At 41.5% G+C, this 22,185-nt stretch overlaps 1 protein-coding gene across 5 annotated transcripts in view; it reads left to right on the top strand.

Moving 5' to 3' along the window:
- The window catches only part of LOC122815795 (myelin-oligodendrocyte glycoprotein-like), a 402,462-nt gene that overhangs the window by 121,714 nt on the left and 258,563 nt on the right, over positions 1-22,185 (top strand). For all 5 annotated transcript variants that reach the window (XM_044088581.1, XM_044088583.1, XM_044088580.1 and 2 more), the window contains one exon: positions 9,645-9,753. The gene's annotated coding sequence lies outside the window, so the exon portion shown is untranslated. The remainder of the gene's footprint in view (positions 1-9,644; positions 9,754-22,185) is intronic.

The following is a 22,185-nucleotide window of genomic DNA, read 5'->3' as shown; positions in this document are numbered from 1 at the left end:
TCCAGTACTTATTATTAATGCCCACCCCTCCAGGCATGTCTAAAAGTCAGTTCCCTGTGCTTTCTCCTATTAACCTGGTGAACTTGGGCATCCTGAGCCAATGTAGCAACTGCCTCATGTACACTGGCAACCCTCTCCTCTTACCTCCCAACACTCAGACTTGTGAGAGATGCATTTATATATCCAAATTGGAAGCCATGCACTCTCCAGCCAAGACTGGAATAGCTGGTCAAGAGGAGAAGGTCAACACTTGCATCACACCACATGGAACACATAGCCCTCCAGAACACACACCAGCACTGCCATTGCATAAAAACACAAACTGCACACCCATCTTCAAGGAGGCTCTCAATAAAAATCTACCCAAACAGCAGAGACCTCCAAGGCAGAAATGCACTCGACCACCACAACACAACACTAATCACGAGACACATTTTTTTGTTGTTGTTGTTGTGTCTTTCGGCTTTTCCTGGTTAGGGGTCGCTACAGTGGAACTCCAGTCCGCTAATGATTGGCAGTAGATTTTTACATGCCGAATTGCCAGCCCTGATGCACAACCTTCAACGAAGGTACGCCCATTCACGCATGTCTCCACACAGAAGATGCTCTAGCTGAGAATCGAACAGGACAACGTCTTACTGTGAGGCAACAACGCTACCGCAGCACCATAACTCTCCTAAACAGTGTGCCACTCAAGCAAATCCCTTAAGGCATAACAGCATGCCCAACATACTAGTCATAGGTGACGCGATAGTGAGGCATCCTGATGTCTCACTCACTAGGTTGAATAAGGTGAAAGTAACTGTAAGCTGCCTGTCAGACGCTATGATCCGCCACATAATGCACGCACTCAGGTCCCTCAACAATAGGTACAAATATGACTCTGTCATTGTACATATGGGTGTAAATGACCTGAGATGTACCTCCCTGGACTATATGAAAAGAGACATGGAGGAGCTCTCTGATTATCTAGCCCAGGTGGTTATGTCCCTAGCCCTGAACAGCATCCTACCACCACTGAGAATGATACCACAATACAAGCAGAAAATGATTGATTTCAACAATTGGCTAAGTTTCTGATGTCATTCTAAGGGGATCCAGTATCTGTCTGCCTGGGATGACATGATTGACAGACCTCGATGCTTTGGCAGAGATGGCCTGTATCTGTCACTCCTGGGATTCCGGATACTGGCCAAGGCTCTTGCCACCCCTATAGTGTCTTTTTTTAGGCAGTGTTCTAAAGACCAAATTACCACCATAACAGCTACAAACAAATGCAATCTGAGGGTCATGCTGCTCAATGCTAGAAGTCTAAATCTTAAAATGCACTCACTCAAGCACTCCTTAAAATGGAGAACATCGACATTTGTGCTGTAACAGAGACCTGGTTCAAGGCAGCAGAAAGCACCCCTGCACTACCTGGCTATAACTCATTCCACACCAGTGGGTGTGACTTGTAACTTTTATTTGTATATTATCATGATTTTTATTGTTTTTTACTCTTTTAAGGCTGAATAGCCAAGGTGCTAAGCAATAAATTTGTTGGCTTGTTCGTTGTTGGTAGTATTTTTCTTCTTGTTTTGCTTCTTGTGGTATCTACTATAACTCATTCCACACCTTTTGGCCCCAGATCTTGGACTGAAGTTCCAAAGGCAGTGGTGTTTCCATATTCATAAAGGATGTGCACACCTCCAGACTGGTAGCCCAACATAATGCATCTGAGATACTTCAGGTGCACCTAACATTGGGTGAGACAGTGATTCAAATCACAGCTTGCTATGGGTCCCCAACCATGTCACACGACTCAGACTCCATGTTCTTAAGCACCCTGGAGAATATTAAGGTCCAACCTAACACTTTCATACTGGGTGACTTCAACTGCCCCTCCATTAACTGGGAAAACTACTCATGTACCAATACACTTGCACAACATTTCCTGGAATTCATTAATTCCCATGCCCTGGACCAGCTCGTTCTTACCCCCACTAGAGGTAGCAGCATCCTTGACGTGGTCATTACTAACATGGGCGGCCATTACTCTACACCAATAATCAACTCCTCCATAGTTAGATCCGACCACAAACTAATCACTTTGGAAATCCACATCCCTCCCACCCCAACACCCTGCAAAGGTAACTATCATGAAAAACTTCTCCAAAGCTAACTTTGGGCTCCTAAAAACAGAGGTGGCTAACTTCACAGCACCCATGCAACTGGAGATAAGTTGCATGGCCTCCAAATCATACACCAATGCACTGTACGAACACATACACAATTGCATGGATCTTGCCATACCCAATAGAACCAAGACGCTTTCCTCCAAAAAAAGAAAGCCATTCTGGTGGTCCCTGCCATAACCAAACTCTACAACAGAAGGAGGAAACTGATGCAGAATAAGGTGAAGTCCCAAGACTGGAAAAACGCCCTTATCAGCCTCAACAAAAAGTTGAGATCCCTCATCAACTCTTCTAAAGTTAGCTATGAAAACAGAATTGCAGCAGATATTAAAGACAACCACAAGGCTTTCTATACTTATGTAAAGAATCTCCACGCAATACCCAGATTTACTCTGAGCTACTGCACAATGGTACCTCCTATACTGAGCCAACAGATATTGCCAATATACTGGCCAACAGATTCAGTGCCAACTTTACCACCCCCCCCAAGGGACCAGTCACAATACCAGTAGATTGCCAGGCACCCAGTATTACTGCTGCACAGGATAAAACAGCACTGTCCAAGGCCAAGAATACAGCTTATATGTAGGGGCGGCTCGTGCTATAGGACTGCAGGACTGCAGCCCTCCCACCTAAAAAACAAATAAAAATGAATCCGAGAAACACAAAAACAAACACCATAAATTCCTGGAAGCGTGCGCATGTGTGCACACTCTCTGACTGCTTTCTCAGAAGTCTAGATAGGGGGAAAGGTATCTCTGCCCCAAGATACCCAGCAGTCTGTGTGATGGTGACGTCACGGAATGGAGGCACTCTGGACTGCAGCAGCAACAGGCTGAACCAATTGCAAGGATTTGGACTGTTTGGATGGACCAATCGTGAGGAATAGGGTTGCTCAGCAGCAAAGGGACTGTTTGGATATCGGCGGCAAGGGGAGCAGAGCAGTTTATTTAGACATGTCACTCGTCGGCAAGGTAAGCAGGTGTGTGTGTGTTGGCTGGGGTGCCTTCTGTGTGGAGTCTGCATCTCCTCCCTGTGTTTGTGTGGATTTGCTCTAGTGTCCTGCCATTTTACAAAGACATGTGTCTGCAGTATTTCTCCCTGGGCCTCTGCTGAAAATTGTTTTTGTTCCGTCAGAAGAAAAATTGACAGGCATTTGAATTTCAGACTTCATATTCTTCAGAAAATACATAATAACACAAAACCTTTTATTCTAGCAATTTTCTAAGTTTATAAGATGAATATTTGGAATTTGTCCCTATTTTTGGGACTGTATTCCCCCATTATTGGCTTCGTCCAGGTTTTTTGTCCTAAGGTTGACAGCTATGGCAAGAACTGAATTCACTGAATATGTTTGAAGGCTGTATTCCCTCATTACTGGGTTTGTCCAGGTGTTTTGTGCTAAGAGATTGACAGCTATGGTGAGAACTGAATTCACTAAATGATAGCCATTTAAGTGTCAGTCTTCCTCTCTTTCACAAAGCAGCTGATTTGGCGTAGTGGTATGTTGCTCTGACTGTTTTGCACAGGGACCTTGGCAGTAAAATGTATGGTAGTAACACAGCATTTTATTCTAGCAACTTTCCAAGATTATATAAGCAATATTTAATGTGTCCCTGGTTTTTGGGCTTTTGACCCCCCCCCAATACATTTTGGCTTTTTCCAGATTTCTTGTACTGCAAAGTTGAGATGCAGTTGAGTATAGAGTAGATTTTACAAGGAGCTGAGAGCTGCAGGGGAAGAGAAGTTTAGTGCTGCTTATGCTGAGTCTTCTTGCTTTGTTAATATCACAACAGGTCGTGTACTTGCTTTTAATGCAGAAGGCTGTGGGTTCTACTCTCACAAGGGGTGGATGCTGCCGTACTGAGAATGTCCTCTTTCACGAAGATACTAACTATGAGCCTGTTATCAGTTTGCCATCCATTTCCTATTGCAATATTACTAGCTTATCATTTTTGTAATGTAATATAGGCAATTTATTCCTCAAGGGCAACATACACTTTATTTTTCGATGGAACCATGAAATATAAAGGTGTTTGCTAGCAGCAACCTCTTCATTAGTTACAGATTTCTTTAATGTGAAATTATTTAGATGACTTTTACTTCTTCAGAGATTGTGCATATTTACTGATAATGGTGGACTGTAGAAGTTTGAGTAGACTTTTATGATGGAAATGTTCTGAACTGGGCAGTTTTGTCATTATTGGTGCATGTATTTTGTTTCATTGTTTACTGGAAAAATGTTCTGAATTGGGCAGTTTTGTCATTATTGGTGCATGTGTTTTGTTTCATTGTTTACTGGAAAAATGTTCAAAACAATAAATTTAAAATGGCCTCTAATAACTGTACTGTATTGTACAAGGAATATAATTTAGTACAATCAGGAAGGTGTATCAAAGAGCACATGTATGTTTCATGTGCATGGGGCCTATGATTTGAAAACAGCCCAAAGTTAATCTTTATCTGCCACTGGCAAATGTATTTTCATTGAATGTGGGTTTCAATGCTGTTTCAATGAATGTGAGTTTCAAGGGCAGAGAAGTTTTAATGCTAAGTTTGTTTTCATTGTGAGACTGCATTGCTTTGTTTAGCAGATGTCTTAGTGTTTGTGCTGTAAAATGCAAAATAAAACTTTCAAATGAAGTCCAAATCATCATAGAAGTAAAGCAGTATGCACATTAGTGTTGTTTTCATTGTGAGACTGCATTGCTTTGTTTAGCAGATGTCTTAGTGTTTGTGCTGTAAAATGCAAAATAAAACTTTCAAATGAAGTCCAAATCATCATAGAAGTAAAGCAGTATGCACATTAGTGTTTATGGTAAATGGAGTGAAAATAGCCAAGTAATGGATCATTGGAATGGCTGCAGGGGGGAGGCTCCATTCGACCATGATTTTGTGAGGGGGAAGGGTGGCAAACTCAAAGACAGCCCCAGCTGAACTATACCTCCCAACTGTCCAGATTTTCACAGAATGAATAGATTTTTGCTTCTTATTTTTGGTTTGTTCCTCATAAAATTTGTGGTTTTCTGGCAAATCATTTAGGAATTAAGTCACTAAATAATGACACACTGAGTTTCAGACTTCATAACCTTCAGAAAAAATGCATGCTAAAGTAAGACCTGTTATTCTAGCAACTGTCTCAGTTTATACAAGAGCAATTTTTAGTACTGTTTATATGTTCCCCCAATATATTTGGCCTTGTCCAGATTTATTGCATTAACAGGTTGAGAGGTACATGCAAATAAATTGCTTTATAGAATTAGGCATAGCCAAACCTCTCAACTGTCCCTGATTTTGGCTCAAAATGTTGCTCTTCCCCTTAATATTCCCTCCGCAAAATAGCAATTTTGGAAGAAGACATGGAGGGTTTACAATTAAGAAATAATTGTAATAATCAGAGTTATAGATTACTTTTATTTCAGAAATGCATGTATATTATTTTATTTTGTCAGCTGCTCAAGTTAGCAGTACTAATATTAAAGTGTCCTTCTTTGGACAGGTTCCCAGCTATATTGTGTGGCTATTTTATATTTTTGCATCACATTTTTGGTCCATTTTTCATAAAATTGTGTTTTTTTGGCAAATTAGTGACAAATCATTAAATACTGAAGTTAGAAAATAATGATAGACATTTGAGTTTCAGATTTCATACCCTTCAGAAAATTCATACTAATGCAGGACCTATTCTATTATCTTTCTAAGTTTATAAGAGCAATATTTAAAAATTGTCCTTAGTTTTGGGACTTTGCCCCACTTCCATGCATGGCTTTGTCCAGATTTCTTGCTCTGAGGTTGAGAGGCATGACAAATGCGTCAGGGCCATCACAGTCAACCAGAGACATTTCAAATTGTGACATACTTGTTGTACCCCACTCCCCCATGTAGTGACTCTGGATGTGTCCAAGCAAGGCAAGGAGCAGTTATGCAGTGTAAATGTGCAGAGTATCCCCCCATCCAAGGTCGACACAAGTACTACAGTGGCTTTTCATGTGTCCTTGATTTTGCAGAATGGTCTGGTTTCTGTCATATTTTTGTACTGTTGATTTATGCTTATTACTCAGAAAGTGCCTGTTGCTCTGTGTTTAAGTAGCAATGCTTTAATGACCATCAGGTAAGCTTGTTTGAGATCGTAAGATGCAAGTAAGCTTTAATAAGCATACTGTTAAAGAATTGCCAACATTGAAAGTCTTTCTGTTTTTGCCATGCAGAGAATACTTAACTAGATAATGTATAAGCCTTGGGTATTGAAATGCATATGACAGTATTTGTAATAAAGGACAGGATTACATTATTTTAAGAAGCTCATTACACTTGTTGGAGACTTCTAGTCATCTCTGCAGGTTTTACATGTAAACTAAACAGAATACCAATCATGTGTGGTCCATAACCTGTACAGTAATCCTTTAAGAAATGTATCTTGAGCTTGTTTCTTGTTTGCTTTTCATTTTTTACGTTGATCATGCTTTCCCCATGAAACAAGTAGATAGTTGTCAGGCAGCAGGTCTTTTTTGGATCAGAAACATTTTTACAAGTGGGGGTATCACAGAGATCGCTACTTTCAGCACGTTACTTGGTACTTTAATAAAGCTGAATATAAAGTATAATTAGAACTGCAGTGCAAGGAAAAGTGGTTTGAGTTGAGTGCTGCTTGTTTTTCTTATACTTGATTTTGACTGGCATTCCAGTAATGTATTTAAAAAGTAATTTATTTTTTCATGCCTCACAACCTTTTTGTTTCCATCTAGATATTAAGTAAGCTGTCATGCAGACAATGCATTGAAATATTTTTTTTCTTCTACACTTCATTTTGTCTTGATTGGACTCTCATAATGAAGGTTTGGCACCCAGGGCAACGTTTTTAATTAAAGTTAGTTTTTGTGGTTTTGAGCATAGCTCCTCCCCTTTCTTGTTGGCTGCACCCCTTCCCATTGACCCCACCCATTCAGCTGTCTCCTGCAGCCCCCCTTTGATTTGAAGTCACCAGCTGCCACTGCTTCTATGGGACCTGACAATATCCTTGGCTGTGTTCTACATAAACTACAGAGTGAATTGGCACCTCACCTGTGTGCCCTGTTCAATCACAGCCTCATCTCAGACTTTGTCCCTACCAAATGGCACACTGCTCCAGTCATCCCTCTCCACAAAGGAGGAGCGACTACACACCCTGGGAACTATCGCCCCATTAGCCTGATGAGTCTGATATGCAAAGCTATGGAATGCATCATCATGGACCTAATAAACAAAGATATAGGGAATCTCCAAACTCTGGATCCCACACAGTTTGGTTTTGTGAAGGGTAGATCATGCCTGTTCAACTTGGTCAACTTCTTTGAGTCAGTCACCAGAGCTGTGGATGAAGGCAAAGTGGTTCATACAGCCTACCTTGAGCTGGCCAAGGCCTTTAATGCCATTCCCCACTCAGGAATCATAGAAAAACTCACTAAGCTAGGCATCAACCCCTATATCACTAGGTGGGTTGCAAACTGGCTCACAGGTAGAATCCACAATGTGAAAGTAGCTGACTTGAAGTCAGACTGCTGACCAGTCACGAGTGAAGTCCCACAGGGTTCGGTCTTGGATCCTCTCCTGTTTGGTATCTACTTCTCTGAAGTCCAGGCCAACACGAAGGGACTCTGGCTGACAAAGTTTGCAGACGATTGCAAGTTGAGAGTTATTATTAACTCCCCAAGTGATGTTGACATCCTACAGAAAGGCCTCACTGAGACCAATGACTGGTGTCAGAACCATGGCCTTAAGCTCAATGCCAAAAAATGTGTCATCACCTTTGGGAAAAACCCAGTTCCCATGAATTACCACATCAGTGGTAGTCCACTGAACACAGAAGGCATAATAAGAGATCTGGGAACACAGGTTGACAGCACCCTCTCTTTTGGCCACCACATTGCCACTGTGGTCAGAAAGTTCTTCTATGTGGCGCATCTCATTACTAAGGGTTTTGCATCCAGGATGAAAGAGGTCATTGTCTCCCTCTACTCTTCCCTCATTAGGTCAATCATTGAGTACAATGCCCCATTTGGCATGTACCTCACTAAACACCTGCAACAACTGGAGAGGCCACAAAAGTACCTCACAAAGATGATCCTAGGCCTTAAACATTTGTCCTATATGGACAAATTAAAAAAACTCCAACTATTCTCTGCCTCATATCGCCTACTTAGAGACGATCTCTGCTTGACTTACAAAGCCATGTCTGACTCAGTTCTGTTAGAAATGCTACATCTGAAGAAATCTCAATCCCTCCGCACCACACGTTCCAGAGACCTCAACCTCATTACCACAATCAACAGAACATGCCGGAGGGACAGTTTCATAACCCAGAGACTGCCCATGCTATGGAATAGACTTCCCATACATGTCAAGCAGAGAACCTCACTGGCCCTCTTCAAGAGAAATCTTAATGAGTGGATGAGAAATAGAAAATTCACCCCAGGGATCACTCCAGTGGCTTTACTCGACAGAGGCATTGGGAACTAAGGTCGAGTGGCACAATGCCAGGGTAATCGTATGGGCTAGGCTTGTAAAAGCTCCAGGACCATTAGCCTATTACACACCTATGAACCTATGAACTTATGTTAACTATTGTTAGAAAGGTTATTACAATAAATTGGAAAAAATATATATAACTCCCTCACTAAAAGAATTTATAAATATTGCTAATACTGTTTTTCAAAACGAGTGAGTCACTATTAAAAATGAGAAGAGATAAAACTGCTTCTTACTATAATAACTAATTAAACTAGTGTTTTATTAGAAAAGAAATGAATTAAGATGAAAATAATGATATATATAATTTATTATTCTTTTTTGTTGAATGAAAATTGAGAATTTGTTAGATTAATTGATTCAGACACTATTGTAAATAGTTATTTTCTGTTTCCCGTTTCTTTTGGGTGATAATATACTGTTTAATTGTGCTTAACATTTAATAAAAACTTTCTAAAACTATATTTTCTCAAAAGAGAAGTTCAACATTTTGGAACTTTGTACCAACCCATATCTAAAGTATACATACGTTATGAGTGTTCATCTAGATCTTTTATTTAAGTGCAGTTGTTTTTATTTCTGGAGTCATATTATTTTCCTTCCTTTAAGTCACTTTTGTGTGCCAGTGTCACTGATGGCTTTTTTCTTGTTACTTCAAGATTAGATAAGTTGTGCTTCCACTAACTGCTACAGCTTATATAAATTAATACTTCGCTATATCAAATAAATGTAACTATGTTAATGCCTTTCATGAAATATATGTATTTCACTGAATATACTGAAGTATATTACCTGTTACTGAAAGACTAATATTAATTATGTACTCTTTCACAGATGAACAAAAATATTTTCAGAGTGATTTTTGCAGTTCCCCATTCACGCTATATATATATATATATATATATATATATATATATATATATATATACATATATAAAAATACATATATATTTTTTTTTACAGGACAGAAGTTTGCCAGAAATCGCCTTTTAACACTATCACTTTGGAAGACTTTGTATTATTTGGAATTTCAACAGAATTCTTTTTGTCAACACTTCTATTGCTGATGGAGGTAAACCTATGATATACAACTGCTGTGCATGCTAAAGACAGAACATGTTTGTTGAAATATTTACACAAGTACAAATGTGACTGTTTTCTCCTAACTGGTCTGTGGGGAAAAAGTAGTGTGATATGTTAACTAGTATCATGAACTCATTCAGAAATGTTTCAGTTATCCGAATGAAACATGACAGTAGCCATAACTTTTAATGTATCAGGATTATTGTATACAGACTAATCACATATTCAGGTTTTACATCCTTGCATTCACCCCTCGCTTTCTCATGCAAACAAGACTAACTTTAAAAAGCCCAACAGAGACAAGGAAAAGGAATCCATCCCCCAATCCTGCTATAGGACTTATCTTTGTTCCACCAGCTTTCCCTCCCACAGCCCATAACATACACAAAATTAATGAACATGATAACATTCATTTAGCCCTATATTATTCCTTTCTGATAAGAGACATTATAGAGGTAGTCACTAACTTATGCAACAGATGTCCATTGTGATTTAGAACACAAGATACCATGCTGCATGCACAGGTATTTACCCTGATTCCACACATTATGCTATAGTAAATGTACACTTAAAGTTGTGTTGTACAGTATCTTTGCTCAGCAAGGTAAATGGATTAGTGCTTATAGGGAAATGGGGATGCAGTGATAGTTAACTGCAAATTCAAAGTTTCCTGTTCTGGGTACTAGCACGATTTCTGTCCTCTTCTAGAGGCAGGATTCTTTGATCTGTCACTAGTCGTAGATATGTGCCATTCATTCAGCACTATAGTTAACATGTTCTGTTCTTCACCAAGGATATGCTACTTTGTATACTTTTATAATGATGCCATTGTTAGATGATAACTGTGCACCCTGTTTGGCAGCAGCTATTCAGCTAAAATCTTCACTGGTCAGTATACTAGGCAAGGTAAGATGGGAGAAATTGTGGTAATTTGCTTTAAATCTAAGTTTCAGTTTGCTCAGATTGTCAATAAGACTACCAACTTTTTCAAAAGTTTCTTGTTTCTGGTTTTACACAGTGGATACTTTCACATTTCAACTCCTCTCAGTCTTTCTGGAGTCTGGAGCAAAAGAGGTTTGAGGTTGGGCCTTTTGCTTTTCACTACTTTATGCTGCCACTTGAGATCTTAGTTCAAGGAAAGATTTGTCCTACCACTTCTATGCTGATTGGTTCCTGTTGCCCTCCATGGGTCTCACCTTGAGATTGTCAGAAATTCCAGGCACACAGTTTGAATCAAGTGGTTGTTTATTAGGCAGTGATTCTACTTTTTCCTATATGCTTTTACCCCCAAGCCTGCTGACCATCGATACTTGACCAGTCAAACTAAACTAAGAACTGTGTTACTTTTTTTAAAGTCAAACACAAATAACAGAAAAGGCAAGATTTGAGAAACTGGCATGGAGCTACTTTTTTGTTAGTCCTGTGTACAACATCTTCAATGAAATCAGTTTGGTTTCACAGCACTGAGACAATCATTGTTCACTTAGGTTGTTTCCAGTGCTACCAATACATTTAGGTGCTCATTGGATTTGATTATTTCAGCTTGGTCTAGAAATTAGGGATCTGGTGGTGGAAGCTTTTTCTTGGTCAGACTATTGCCTGGTTCATTTTAAGTTGGAGCTTCCACCAGTGTTGTCACCCAGTACCGTGCTGGTCCGCTATCAGCTGTAGGGATTTTCAGAACATCAGTAGTGGCATGTTATTACACATATTTGATTAGTTCCTTAGTTATGACAGTGTTGACACTCCTGATTTGTTAGTGGTGGCCCATAATGCTGCTGCCACTAGTGCTCTGGATATCATCACTCTAGTTTATGGACATCTAATGTCCACTGCTCTCTGTAAGTTTTAGTTTGACCATAACTTCCATAGCATGCAGAGAACTGGCTGAAAGTTAGAATACCCTTGGGACAGTACACACCTGCTTGAATTGCTCCCTATTAAAATATTAGTACTAGCAAAGTGAGTCCAACACACCAATAAACAAACAAAACGACTGAAAGTGCAGAAGACTGTTTTCAACTTGCTTTTTCCAGTGGGCAACAACTCCCCCTCCAACACCCCCTGAGATTATATATGCCAACTACAAGATCGCCACACCTCAGAGAAAACGAATATTCAGAGAAATGGCAATCTTGGGTTTAGTATATTCAAGTCCACATTATGGGACTTCACATTTTGATTGCCAACATTTTAAATGGTTACCTGCTTGAAGACAAAGTTGCTCTGGATACCCATTATGTGGTATACCATACAGAAACCTCATGTAACAAGGTATATTTTTTGTCCAGTGAGATTTTTGTCACAGCTAATAATCCATCTACTTTCCCCAGAATGGTGGCTGAACTGTACAGCTCAGACTGTCTTGCTCACAGAGATTTTCCTGCCAGAAAATGTTATGAAGCTGTATGTTTCTTTGTGGATAATTCTGTCAGTATTGGAAAATCTTTCTCCAGTAATGTGACTAATAAGAACATGGTGGGACTTTGGTTCAAATGCCTGACTTTGTTTGGTTTGAATTATGCTTGCTATGAAGAGATCATGAAAGTGGTTTTATCTTTTGGGTTTGACTGCTTGCATCCAGGTCCATGTAACTTAGTAAAATATTGCCTAGATATTTTGGGTCCAGTTATTCTCTAGAGTGCCCATTCTTGTTTGAGACTGAGATTTGTTCCATGTAGTTTATGAGTCCTGACAACCTAAAGAATTATTTGAAAACCTCCTAACCTTCCCTTTAAGGGAAAGATTATTGAAAAAGTAGTGTATACATAGATGTATTTCTGTTTGACATCTCAGGATCTCGTCAATTAAATCAGTTTAGTTTCATAGCACTGAGGCAACCATTATCCATGTTGATTAGCATTGTCAGTGACCCCTTATAGCTAGAGATCAACAGTTATTTTCCTTTTTGCATCTCCTTGATATCACAGTTTGATCTGATGCAGTGTATCAAAGCAGCTTGATTGAATAGCTTCATGTTTACTGTGGTTTCTTGGTGCAATGCTTGGCTGGTTCACCTCTCATCTCTAGGTCTGATCCCAAAGAACAGTAAATTCCTCTTGCCACTATCCCCAAAAAGTGGGGTTCCACGGGGTTCCATCATACTATCATTGTCATTTTCTATTTTATGTTGCCCATTAGAGATGTCCTTAGAGAAGGAGTTATTAATTACTGGTCATAAGTTATGACATTCACCTAAACCTCTCAGTTACTCAGGAGTCCTAGTTTGATTTTAATCTCTTGAAAAACTGATTGGAGTCAGTTCTGTGATGGCTAACTCAGAAATGCTTGAAGCTCAATTCTTCAAAATATGAATCAATACTGGTACCTGACACTTTATATCTATCTTCTCTTCCTTCCCTTCCTCCTTTTATACCAAATAGGGGGAATAGATTGGATTGTGTGCCTCACATCCTTAATTTTAACATTGTTATTGATGTTTGATTAGGAACGTTTTGGTTGTAAACAAGCTGCTACTGTCATCTAAAAAGAACTGCCCCGATACAGAACTCATTACTGCCCTTGGACATAGCTAAAGTGATTCATGTACTTGTGTCTTTTCATTTAGACTACTGTAATGCTCTTCACCTTGGGCTGTCAGGTGGTGATCTGGTGCACTCACAAAAGATGCAAAATTCGATGGAGAGATTATTGATGGACAGTTCCCATTTGTGCTGTGCCATCTTCTGCTGCAGATTTTTTCCTGACTGCTGATTGCTGCCAGGTCACTTTTTGAAACTTTCCTACTGACATAGTGAACCCTATATGATCTTGGTCCTACTTGAAAGGACTTCTGGTACCATATGTCCTGGAAAGGCCTCTTAGGTCATTGAGAAGAAGCTGTTAGTTGTTCTGAGGACTCACCTTGAAGGATCAAGGCTGTAATTTTTTGCTTACAATATCACAGTCGTCTACAATTAACTGCTTTTGATGATTCAGACTTGTGACTCAGAGGCCATCTTTTGAAAATCCTGAAGTATTATGTAATATACATTTTCATTTGCATTTCTTCTATGTGGAGCCTTATCTTTTTCTATCTTTTTTTCCATTTTGACTATCATCATTTATTGTACCTTAATCATTCTCACTTTTCAAGGTGAATTACCACTGACATCATAGCCCCTGACCCAACCTATTGCTCTGATTCCCTCACAGCTAGTTTTACTTTGGAAACCTATCCTTTCATCACGTAGGTCTTATCTCTCCAGATGGAATGGTGTTACAGCCCTCAGACTTGTAATGTTCCATGACCTAGGAGAGAAACAAATGCGTAAGGACTATCAAGCTGTGACAAGTTGTTAACTATTGTATTGTAGTTGAATCATAACTCAAGTGTGGTTTGCTAATGACCTAGCACCACTCATCTTTGTCTCCCACTCTGCAATGATAATGGACAATGCATTCCTCCCAACATGCCACTCATAAGATCATAAGACGTTACTAGACTACTGGTGCTGAGGCCCTTTCAAGCCTAGACAAGAATTTAGCCCATGTTTCAACAAGTCAGCACCATATGCCACTGTCCAACAGGGACATAGGTGGAATCCTAGGGGTGTATTTTCTGTTCCCCATCCAGTTATCTAGGTTGTGCTTAAAAATGGTTAGTGAGGTACTCTGCTTTATGTAGAGAGTGAGTCTACTCCACAAAAGGGGGAGTCTCTGGGAGACAAATCTGTCTTGCCAACAAGTCCTATTGATGTCACAGACCAGGTTGAGGTCAAGCGTGTGGGTTACTTGAGTGTTGCTTGACTTGTGGATATGCAGTAGTCCCATCAGGGCGGGGTCTGAAATTGCTTTGTATGCCAGACAGAGGTCAACTCTGACGAGTCTGTATGAGACTGAGTAGAGGGACAGGGTGTTTAGCCTATCTGTGTAGGGTAGATGTTTGAGTCTTTGGATTCTCCTGGTGAGGAATCTCTGATGTTCATCGTGTTTCACTGTTGCAGTCATTGCACTTGGGTTATCCTGCTGGCAGGCTACCCGCAGTTGGCCTGAATTCCAAAGTCTTGGTCCAGCATCAGTTGCTGTCGCCTCTTCCCTGACGTCAGTGCACCAGGGGTATAAAAGATGCAGCCGACGCCATTTTCTTCAGTCTTTCTTGCCACGCGGTGCCCGAAGCAAAAGCAGTTCGCAAGTGCCAGTCGGCCGACTCCTGAGATTTTCGTGTTCGAATTTCAGATCCGAAGTCTTCATTTAAAGCTAATACCCCATTGGGGAAACTTTTTTCTTGCTCCAGACTGATGTCAGAAAAAGTTAATAATTGTACTTCTTGTGGGAAACAAATACCTCATAAGGACTTCCATTCTTATTGCATTCCTTGTCCAAGCCCTGATCACGACGTTGCTAATTGCAAGTTTTGCGCTAGATTTAACCAATGCACTATTAAGCATCGGTACGATTTTGCTTTTCATTACTTTGGCCGAAGATTTAATTACATTATGTCTTCGGATACCCATCCAACTATCGCAATTCACAAGAAACGCAAGGAAAAGGAAAAGGACAGGCATCCGAGGTCCAAAACTGACGACGAGGCTTCTTCTAAGCCAGTCGCCGGTTCACCGGTTCTCAGTGAGGTGCTTTTGCAGCCCCTGATGCCTGCTACCTCATAGCTGCAGGCCGCTTCTGACGCCCCCGTGGTGCCGACTAGGCCGCTGGAAACTCAAAGTATTGGACACTCGGAAAATATTCCCTCAGATGGGTCCGGATCCGCTGAGCAGGCATCGGCTTCTGAGGGTGTTTTCAGGCCTACACAGTTATATGTAAAACCGACTACAGCTTCAAAGGCAAAGACTAAAGCTCCACTAAAGACAAAGAAACAAGTGCAGCAATTCCATGGACAGGACTCCATGCCTAAATAACAGATGCTCAAAATTGCCGAAGACCTAATTACTTTGATCAGGGGTTCCCATCCCCATCCTGATAAGAGGCCTAGGCAAGAGACAGAATATGAATCTTCAGATCAGGTTTCCATTTCCTCTGACTCCTCTTCTGAACAGGAATACTCTCTTCCTCCCTATGAGGATTCTGATGCTGAAGAATCTATCCCTTCAGCCTCTCCTCCTGAGGATTGTTCTTTTGGGGAAACCCTGCATACCATGAGGGAGCACTTTCACTGGGAGAGCCAAGATTACTCAGAATCTAAGAAAAGGCTCAGAGACTTTCTTTTACTACCTTAGCACAGATCTCTTGCTATTCCCCCTGTTCTAGACATTGTAGATGATGTATTTTCAGAGTCCGGCCTGTCTCCTGACTCTTTACCCCCTGCACCTGTTAAGCCAGACAGATACTACAGGGTTCCAGATTCACATAAATTTCTTTATAAAAACCCTGCTGCTGACCCAGAAACTATATATCAGGGTCCCAAAGGGGTCAAGGCTTCCACTGCAAAAAACCCTATCCCCTCTGATTGGGATTCAAGGAAACTGGACAGATGGGGGAAAAATTTTACACTTCTGCTACCTTGGCTGTAAGGGCTTTAAATTGTCAGTTTCATATGCTTAAATGTCAGCAATACTTAATGTCACTGCTAAAACAGAAAATGTTGACAAATTCTGAATGTGCAGAAAACAAGTAAATGCAGGATTTATTACACGCAGCTGAACAAGTGGGAAAGCATACTTTGCAATGTGGTTTTGATTCTCTGGAGGCCTCTTGCAGGGCCACTGTTACGGGTTCTGTCATTAGGAGGCATGCTTGGTTAAAGGAACAGAATCTGCCTGATCATGTTAAAGCAAAATTATTGGATGCTCCATTACAGCATGATACTTTGTTTGGTGTTAAAGCAGAAGAAGTGTTGAAGAAAATGGAGGATAAAGCGAAATTTATGCAGACAGTTAAGGATTTCTTACAGGTACAGCCACCCAGATTTAGCAGGAACTGGCCTACAAAGAATTGGTCCTTTCCAGTGTCAGACAGGCCACAAAGAGGCAGATACAGATGCCCTAGAGGCAGATCCCAGCCCCAAGGCTCATACAGGCCTAAACAATGGGGTGCTTCTACCTCCAAAAGCGGAGAAGACAAATCACAGCCATATAGGAAACAGTCCCAATGACTTTCCTCTGCCAGTACCAAGCACTTATCTTTTGGCAGTCCCCTTAGGGGGAAAACTAGCACTTTTTTCACAAAATTGGCACATGATCACCCAGGACAAATGGGTCTTGAATATAGTGTCTCAGGGCTACAGGTTCCACTTTCACACCCTGCCAAGGGCAAAAGGTATGCCAGACCTGCCACACAATCAATAGACAGAGGCACAAAGTAAGTTTCATCCCTCATGGACATGAGGGCCATTCAGCGAGTACCACAACAAGAGCAGGGACAAGGATTTTACTCAAGACTTTTCTTGGTACCCAGGAAGGACAAAGCCTGGAGACCAATACTGGACATGTCTATTCTAAACACATTTCTGGACGTTCTAAAATTCAAAATGTTGACTCTGCAGCAGCTTCTGCCCATGCTGGGCAAGAAGGCTTGGCTTGTAACTTTGGACCTAAAAGAGGCATACCTGCATGTCCCAATCAGACAATCTTGCAGAAGATACCTCAGATTCATAGCTGGTACAATGCACTACCAATTCTCTGCACTGCCCTTTGGCTTATCTACTGCGCCCAGGGTCTTCACAAAATGCCTGGCACCAGTAATTGCTGTTTGCAGACAAAGAGGAATTCAAATATACCCTTACTTGGACGACCGCCTTATTCAAGCAGAGAACAAGGACATTCTACTAAAGCATCTGGCGTTTGTAAAAAGATTACTAATTTGCCTAGGGTACACAGTAAACGAAAAGAAATCAAGACTAGTACCCTCTCAAGAGATAATATTCCTGGGTGCAAGCTTAAATACAACTGCCCAGATGGCTTATCTCATGCCAGACAAACAAAGGCAACTGACTTCTTATTTCAAAATGTTGGCAACAAAGACCCAGTTATCTGCAAGAAAAATTTTGCAGGCTTTGGGCTTCATGGCATCCTGCATTCTGCTAATTCCATATGCAAGACTGCATATGAGGAAACTACAATGGTATCTAAAAAGTGTTTGGACTCAACATTGCCACAGCCTGGAAACATTAATTACCCTCATTCCCTGCCTGCAACAGGAGTTTCGATGGTGGGTACAGGCCTGTCACCACAGCAAGGGATAGCCATTCACTTTACCCACAGCCAGGCAGACACTAACAACAGATGCATCAGATTATGCCTGAGGGGCCCACATGGCAGGAAAATGTATTCAGGGCACTTGGCCCGCAAGCCAAATGCATCTTCATATCAATCAAAAAGAGATGCTAGCTGTTCAGAATGCCCTGACAGCCTTCAAGGATCTACTTCATCCAGGACAACTGCTGATAAAGACGGACAATACTACAGTCATGTGGTACATAAACAAGTAGGGAGGCACACATTCCTACCCCCTCTGCAGACAAGCCATGACTTTGTGGAACACAGCATTGACTTATCAAGTACACCTGCAAGCATAATTCCTGCCAGGAAAGACAAATACTCTGGCAGATGAACTAAGCAGAAACTTCGTGGATCCTCACGAGTGAAAACTGGATCCACAAATCTTCAGCATGACAACAAGGAAATGGGGATGCCCAGACATAGATCTACTTGCCTCCCCTCACAACTGCCAACTACAGAGATTCTGCACAAGGACTTATCACAAGCAAGCATGGAAAGTGGATGTTCTATCATTCAGCTGGAAAACCCTTACAGTATATGCCTTTCCTCCACTGCCTCTCCTCCACAAGGTACTCCTAAAGGTCAGACAAGAGAAGCCAAAAATGATTCTGACTGCCCCAGACTGGCCCCGCCAGCACTGGTACCCAATCCTAAAGAGCTTGTCTCAAGGTCCAGCCTGGACATTACCTCAAATTCCTCACTTACTGACCCAACAAAACAGTCAGATCCTGCGCAGCCAACTCAGAACCCTAAATCTGGCAGCATGGCAGATAATGTAACCATTCAGAACACACCTCTCTCTAAAGCGGTTATGGATGTTATTTTGGAGGCCAGGAGGCCCAGCACCAGAAAATCTTATGCAGAAAAATGGAAGAGATTCTCTGCTTGGAACCAGGCACAAGGAATTGACACGCTTGTACCAAACGTTCCTCAGATTCTACAATACCTAACTGAGATGCTGGACGAAGGCCTATCCTTTTTTTCATCAATTAAGATCCATACCTCTGCCATTTCAGCTCATTACAATACGGACCCACCTATTTTTTCACATCCACTGCAAAGGCAGTACCTCAGAGGGGCCAAAAACATAAGACCTCCAAGGAGAGTGCCAATACCTGCATGGGACCTCAATTTTGTCTTGGAAAAACTCACACTGCCTCCTTTTGAGACAGCCAATACAGCTGAGATAAAATTCTTATCATGGAAAACAGCTCTGCTCCTAGCAATAACTTCAGTAAAAAGAGTTTCAGAGCTACAGGCACTAATGGCTGTAGAACCTTTTATAATTTTCCATCCAGACAGGGTTTCTCTCAGGACAAACCCAACATTTATGCCTAAGGTAGTGTACAGTGTGGCTCTTAACCAAACCATTCATTTGCCTACCTTTTATCCAAACCCACAGAATAAGGGGGAGAGACTTCTGCATTCTTTGGACATACACAGACAGCTACGCTTCTACTTGGACAGAACTAAAGCTTTCAGAAAGACTGAGCAACTCTTAGTGGCATATGCTGCAGGATCACAAGGAAAGGCTATCTCAAAGCAGACTATTTCAAAATGGATAGGCCACTGCATTCATTTCTGCTATTCACAACATGGCAAATCAGTGCCTAAGGGCATTAGGCCACATTCAACCAGAGCAGCAGCCACTTCAGCAGCCTTCCTCAGAGGAGTACCAACCAAAGACATTTTGGAGGCTGCAACTTCGACTTCAGTGCACACTTTTACAAAGCACTACCACTTACCTCTTTACTCTAAATCCAGAGCAGGCTTTGCCACTGCAGTTCTGCAGGGCCTCATAACCACTCCTAATTCTATTTAGACCCAGCCACCCAACCTCAGCTTTGGGATTCAACCCAAATGTAATGACTGCAACAGTGAAACACGATGAACATAGTACAGTTGTGTACCTACCATAAATGTAGATGTTCAAGTGTATTCACTGTTGCAGTCCAGGTTACCCACCGACCATCCCCCTTTCTTTACTGGGGCTTATCTGTACTTCTCTATTCTATACAACCTATGTGGTGTATTTGCTTGTGGATGAAGGTAATGTTTATGTTAGTGCATGCATTTTTATTAGCATAATTTTCAGCCTACCCTTTGGGGGGCACCTGACATCTGAGGCAAGAAAAACTAAAGAAAATGGCATCGGCCGCATCTTTTATACCCCTGGTGCACTGACGTCAGGGAAGAGGTGACAGCAACTGAAGCCGGACCAAGACTTTGGAATTCAGGCCGACTGCGGGTAGCCTGCCAGCAGGATAACCCAAGTGTAATGACTGCAACAGTGAATACACTCGAACATCTACATTTATGGTAGGTACACAACTGTACTTTGTCTCTCCAGCTGCTGCATGTGCTTTGTGAGGTACATGCTGAAAAGGGCACTGTATTCAATAATCAGTCTTATAAGGGAAGAATACAGGGATGTTATGACCAACTTGTACATGGATGAGATACCCTTACTTATGAGGTAGGCCATGTAGAAAGCTTTCCATACAATGGAGGCAATATGGTGATCAAAAGTCAGTTTGCAATCAACCTTGGTTCCCAAGTCCCTCACAACTGATTGCATGCTTAGTGCCTTATTATCAGTGTGATAATTTGTGGGGATGTCATTCTCCCCAAAAGGGATGATGATGCATTGTTTGGCATTCAGTTTAAGGCTATTTTTATGGCACTAGTCATTTGTTTGGGTGAGACCCTCCTGGAGGATGTCCACATCACTAGGGGAATTGATGACAGCACCCAGCTTGCACTCATCTGCAAACCTGGTCAGCCATAGTCCACTAGATTTGGCCTACACCTCTGAGAAGTATATACCAAACAGCAGCGGCCCCAAGACCGATCCCTGGGAGACACCGCTTGTTACGGGTCGACTACTTGAGGTGGTTTCCCCTATTTTGACTAGGTGTTTTCTGTCTGTGAGCTAGTTTGCTACTCATCTGGTAACATATGGATTGATGCTTAGTTGAGAGAGTTTATCTGTTATACCTGAGTGGGGAATAGTATCAAAGGCCTTGGCCAGGTCAAGGTAGGCAGTGTGCACTGTCTTCCCCTTGTCTATGGCCTTGGTGACTATCTCAAAGAAGTCGACCAAATTTAATAGGCATAACCTTCCCTTGACAAAACCAAACTGTGTGGGTTCAAGTGTCTGGAGGTTGCCAATGTCATTTCAGATCAAGCTAGTTAGGCTGATGGAGCTATAATTTCCTGGATCAGTGAACACTCCACCTTTCTGCAAATGGATTACAGTAACTGTCCTTCACTTGGCTGGAATGAAGCTGGTACTCAGGCTTTGGTTGAATAAGGTGCCTAATGGTGCTGCAAGTTCTTGCCTGAGTTCATGTAGGATGCAGCCTGGAATGTTATCAGGTCCCATGGAGGCTGTATTTTTTGCCTTTGAGAGGGCAGTGATGACTTGCTCCCTACAGATAAGGGGAGGGGGCAGGTACTGGGGATGCCCTGTTTTACTGATGGGGGGAATAGAGGAGTGAAGTTGTCACTGAACCTGTCTGCTTACAGGTTGGCTATAACTACAGGCTTTGTGTATGTCATGTCCTTGACCACCAGTTCTGAGCAGATCTGAGTGCTTCCCTTGAGATTGCAGACATATGTGAAGAAAGCCTTATGATTGTCTTTAGTAGATGTGGCCAGTTTGGACTCAAAGCTTGCTTTGGAGGATTTCACTAGTGCTCTTATTTGCTTGTTCAGGCTAAGGAGAGATTGCTTCCAATTAGACACCTCCTCCTTCTTTGTCCTGGACAGCACTTTTTTCCTTTTATTATACAGTTTATTTATTGTAGATGTTCACTAGACAGGATTACTCTTCCTTGCAGAGGATAATTTCATCCTGTCTGGTATTCCTGATTCCATGCAGCTATATAAATGCTTATATAGTACTTTGGTGTACGTTTGGACATATGTGCCAGTTTCTGTGGAGGTTGTGGGAGCTGTGAAGCTGTTTATACCGATGTAATCAGCTTTTAGAAGTTTTTTGTCTGACCCTAGCTGGGAGGGTGGGGGTCAGAGGAGATGGTGACTTTCGAAAGTGACTGCTTTGTGGTCGGATCTTACCAGAGATGATGACACTGTAGGGATGCTGCACTGGTTACTCATGTTGGTTAATATCAAGTCCAAGATATTTTCACCTCTTGTGGGGGTGTCAACCAACTGGTCCAAGGCATTTGCATTGACAAAATCAAGGAATCTCTGGGTATTTGTGTTTTGGCATGAGTATT

This window comes from Protopterus annectens, chromosome 11.part0, assembly GCF_019279795.1.
Source record: "Protopterus annectens isolate FY-2018-M chromosome 11.part0, PAN1.0, whole genome shotgun sequence".
Lineage (NCBI taxonomy): Eukaryota > Metazoa > Chordata > Ceratodontiformes > Protopteridae > Protopterus > Protopterus annectens.
The sequence above is the reverse complement of the archived record's forward strand: the minus strand, read 5'-3'. Positions and strand labels throughout refer to the sequence as shown.